This window comes from Morone saxatilis, unplaced genomic scaffold (assembly GCF_004916995.1).
Source record: "Morone saxatilis isolate NCDOM2014 unplaced genomic scaffold, NCSU_SB_2.0 Contig379, whole genome shotgun sequence".
Classification (NCBI taxonomy): Eukaryota; Metazoa; Chordata; class Actinopteri; family Moronidae; genus Morone; species Morone saxatilis.
Genome location: NW_023339961.1, coordinates 1 through 4,711, shown reverse-complemented (window position 1 = coordinate 4,711; position 4,711 = coordinate 1). Strand labels below are relative to the sequence as shown.

General features: G+C 44.4%; 1 long non-coding RNA gene across 1 annotated transcript; it reads left to right on the top strand.

Moving 5' to 3' along the window:
* The first annotated feature begins 3,347 nt into the window (after positions 1-3,347).
* LOC118337727 lies at positions 3,348-4,665 on the top strand. The gene is made up of 3 exons (XR_004797185.1): positions 3,348-3,534; positions 4,251-4,359; positions 4,605-4,665. It is a non-coding gene; the product is annotated as an uncharacterized LOC118337727 (long non-coding RNA).
* Positions 4,666-4,711: the final 46 nt, after the last annotated feature.

Here is a 4,711-nt window from a genome sequence, read left to right as displayed (position 1 = left end):
AAAGTATATTTTTTCACCTGGAAGTAGTCCCACAAGTCTTTCAGCTTTAGTATACTGGTAATACATTTTGCAAGGTAGAAAGTAATATAGCAAAGTATAAGTATATTTACTATTAACTGCAAAGTATTTGCAGTTTTTTTTAGTAATTGGAATAAGCCAAAAGTATAATTAAGCATATTATTAGCACAGTATGAATATATTTAAAGTATTAAAGCTTATACATTTTTAAGACACTAACAAATAATTTTTAATGTACTATATACACAAACAAAGTACACTTATTTTCTAATTAAGCATATATTTAGTACATATAAAGCCATATACTTAAAGTATACAAAATATACTTTAAGTTGTTCCACTTTAGCACATAAAAGTACACTAAATACACTTTCAAGTTGAGCTTTTCTACAATTTAATTACAATTAAAATACATTTAGGTACAAAAATTAGTTGTTCCAAAAATAGCATGCTTCAAGTTAAATAATCATGAACACACTTGAAGTATAATGATGATTAGTGTGGCTTCAAGTACCACAAAAGTATGCTAAATTTTAGTACACTTAGCACATTTATTTTTCAGCTGGGCGTCCTGGAGGTTTTTGTTTTTCCTAAAGGCTGCTATGAATCTATGGTTATTAAGGTGTCCTGGATCAATAATTTTTTGATGTAACCGGAGTAATTGTGATTTCAGGTAGGCCCCCTGTATGTATGTTTTGGTGGTGACTCGTCTTATAAAGCAGAGCAAGGGTGTCTTTCTTTGAAGAAAACTTTAATGTCTAATTTGTTTGTGTGCTGGAAATTGATCCCTTTGTAGGTGGTGGTGTCAGGGGAGTTGCCGGACGTGGTGCTGGTGGTGGACTTCAGCGTGATGGACGGATTGTGGTTGTTTAAGGTAAGTACAAATTGGTCAAATTCTTCCATAGAGTGGGGCCAGACACCCCAAATGTCATCCAGGTATCTATAATAGTGTAATGGCTTTTTGTTACAGGTTGCCAGGGCGGAGGACTCCCACTCGGCCATGAAAATGTTGGCATAAGCCGGTGCAAATTTTTTGCCCATGGCAGTGCCTTTAATTTGTAAATAAAATTTGTTATCAAATTCAAAATCATTCCTCCTCAGGTTAATTTCAAGGAGTTGTAGCAGTTCTTTATCAGGTCTTTTTTTGTCTGGGAATTTAGAAAAAATGTTTTTTATGGCCTGAATTCCTTCATCAATGTCAATGTTAGTGTATAAACTGTCAACATCCATAGTGAAGAGGATGGAATCGGGGGGGATCTGGAGTTTTTTGACTGTATTCACAAAATGGTAAGTATCCTTGAGATAACCCAAATGCCGATTAGAAAGGGGATTGATATAATAATCAATAAATTGAGCCGTGTAATAGGTCTCACTGTCACAGTCAGAGACAATAGGCCTCCCAGGTGGGATTTCGAAGGGGACACTCCATTTTGAGGGCTCTTTGTGGATCTTGGGCAGCAGGTAAAACAGTCTGGGCCGGGGGATCGGTTTGCCCAGCAGGTAAGTGTATTGTTTTTTATTTATGAATTTTTTATCCAGTAGTGATTGAATAATTGGTTGCACTAGTTTTTTTGTTTTCTGGATAGATGGGTTCCTTTAAGGAGCAGTAATATTTTTTGTCCGTTAGTTGTCTGTTTCCCTCAAATAGATATTGTTCCCTGTCCATAACTACCACTGCACTGCCTTTGTCTGCTGGTTTTATAATGATGTTTTTGTTTTTCTTTTAGATCCTTGAGGGCCTCAATTTCAATCCCGGTTCAAATTGTTCCTGATTGGGAGTGGCTGGAAATTATTTTCAAAATAATCGATGTCAGCTTGGATAAGGTCAGTGATTTCTGGTGGTAATGTAGAGAGGGGGGGGCTCCAATCAGATTTGTGGATAAAGGGGGTGAAAGTCACATCTTTTTTGTTTTGGAAATACACATGGAGTTTAATTCTCCTGTGATATTGCTGCAAATCCCATCTGCTCTGCTCAATGATGTTGCTCTGACTTCCCCTGGTGGGGATAAACGAGAGGCCCCTGTCCAGGAGTGTGAACTGGGCCTGGGTTAATTTGAATGTCTGTGATAACACTCGTACATTTTTTGACCCCTCCTGAGAGCACAGGCTTATGGGGATGAGCATTTTAAATACCCCGTCCAATGGTCAAACATGTGTTTGGCGGTGGCCTTTGTCCAGTGTATGTTGTCTCTGCCAGTTCCGAAGGACTTTGTGGGCAGTCTGGGGATGAACAGGCAGTTTTTCTGGATGTGTGCGTTGAGGTGGACCAGGCAGGACTGCTCTTTGAGAGGTAAGTGACGGGAATAATTAATTAAGGGCACCCAAACTGCTGCTTGAGGAAATTTAGCCTCAGCTGCCTCAACTGTGGCCAAAAGCTGCTGTGTCAGAATTGTTTTAGATGCAGCGTTTCTATTGTTTATACCAAAAGAGAGAACCAATTTCTCAATTTTGGTGGAGGTGGTGGCCTTGTCAATAAGCGCCTTAGCATGTGCTAATGTGGCCCCTGGGTAGCTCTCAATTTGTAGGTTGGTGCTTTCAAATGGAGGCATTTTAGCCAAGTTAGAGTCTCCAATGAAAGCCCACTCTTTGCCAATGCTAAGTCCCCAGTCCTGTAATTTATTTGTTGTGTTGATATGTTTTGTGGGCCTCCTGATGCTAGGCTCCTGCTCCAAGGGCCGTGCAGCCGGTCTGGGTCGCAGCGTGAGCCTGCTCTGTGTTGCTCTCCTAAGGCTCTTGAATTTGGCTGGGGTGGATTGGGCGGGGGGGGCCCGACTCGGGCCTTTCTGGGGATCCCCCAGGTCATCGTCCGATGAGAGGCAGGTGATGAAGTCTGCGCCGTGGCTAACACATGGGTTTGCAGGAGCAGCTGTCACCGTGGGAGCAGCCGTCGGCACGGGGGGAGGATTTTCAGGTGAGTTTTCCTTTACGTCTTTTTTTGCAGGTAAATGTGCAACAGGCCCTAGCCTCAGGACCCTCTGAGGTTTCGGTGCTGGCTGCTGAAAAAGACCAAGGAGGTCCAAAGAGGCAGATGATGATGATGGAGGAGGAGGAGAAGGAGGAGGGGACACTTGAGGCCTTATGGGGTCTGTAATATCAATAAGGTTCCCCTCTCCTAGAGGATTCCAGTCCTCAATTTTGTCCATCATGGTGGCTGGGTTATCCACCTGGGGGGTCTGGATTTTTTCGGGGGGGTGAGTTGGTGTTACTGGGGGGTGGACCAGTGTTTCTGGCACGGTTAGGTCCCTCTCCTCCCTATGTGTGTGAGTTTGTGCTAACACTGTGTGTTGTGTTTTTTGTTTCTCGAACACAGGTGGAGGAGGTGTGGGAGGGGGTGGTGGCGGGCCATCAGGCTTCCCCCCATCCTCTCCCTTCGTGTCAGGGTCGAGCTGAGCCACCATGAGGGCTTCAACCTGCTCCAGGGTCTCAGCCTGGAGTCTCTTCCCCAGGTGTCTTTTGGCCCAGATGGAGGCAACTTGAAAGGGGGCAAGCCAATCAAGTTTGGGCAGTGCAGACAAGGTATTAAACTCCTTATCAATAGAGTCAACGTAATGATCCCTGAGAATAAGAATTGTTGTATATTCCCAGTTTTTTGCATTGCTCTGAATAAGAAGTGAAGCCTCCTGGCTGGGGCTGGCCGGCTTGATTATGGTGGCCAAGTTATTTGTCAATTTGTGGATGGAAGGGGGGGGCTTATCGGTGGAAACATTTTTTAGGTGGTGGGCCAATGTGATTATTTTTTTCATAATTTTGGCTTTAATGCCAAAATCAGGATCCTCTGATTGTGGTCTGTTAACCTTTCTGTTTCTCTCCCTCTTTTCCCCGTGTGTGTTTTTCCCTGTGTTGCCTGTATTCCTCCCTGTGTTGTCTGTGTTTCTCCCTGTGTTAACTGTAATTCTTCCCGTGTTTCCTGTGTTTCTCCCTGTTTCCGATGTGTTTCTCCCTGTGTGTGCCTATGTGTTCTTCCGCTGTGTTCCATGTGTTTCTCCCTATGTTTCCTGTATTTCTCCCTGTGTTCCATGTGTTTCTCCCTGTGTTCCATGTGTTTCTCCCTGTGTTCCATGTTGTGTTGCGTGTGTCTCTGTATTGTTCGTGGCTGTTGTGCTGTTGAACAGGTTGGTTGTACGGGGCCCTGCGGCCTCCCGGTTTGTCAAAAAATTGTGGCTTATAGCCATGCTCCGTGGAACGGTAGCGTTGTGGGTAGTCATCCCTGCGTCCGTGTCCTCTAACTACAGACGCGTAGCTGGGACGCTGCCCTGTGGCCTGGTAGCGTTGGCGGGAGCGGTACTGGGCTGAGCGGGGTCTGGGCCTTTCTCCCCGGGGCCGTCTATAGCGGTCACGCCGGTAAGAAACCACCGTCCAGTCCTCTTCCCTGTTCTCACCACGCATATTAGGCCGTGGGTGAGTAAAAGAAAAGTTGTAAAAAATAAAATTGAAAAAAAATTATATTGTTGTAATAAAAGTTGGAAATATGAACAAGCTTTGAACGACGTTTCGGTCTAGAATTTAGACCTTCTTCAGGTTAGCTTGTTCTGTAGGTGTGAAAGTGTTGTAAAGTAAGTGTTCTCTGTCTCTATTCTTCCATGTAGTGTGCTCGAGCTGTGAGGAGCAAGTGAAGCAGAGGAGTGAGCAGGCTGAGAATTTAAAGGTAAGGGGGGGGTTTGGTGTGGCCCGGGGTGCCAGCTGCAAGCCGTTG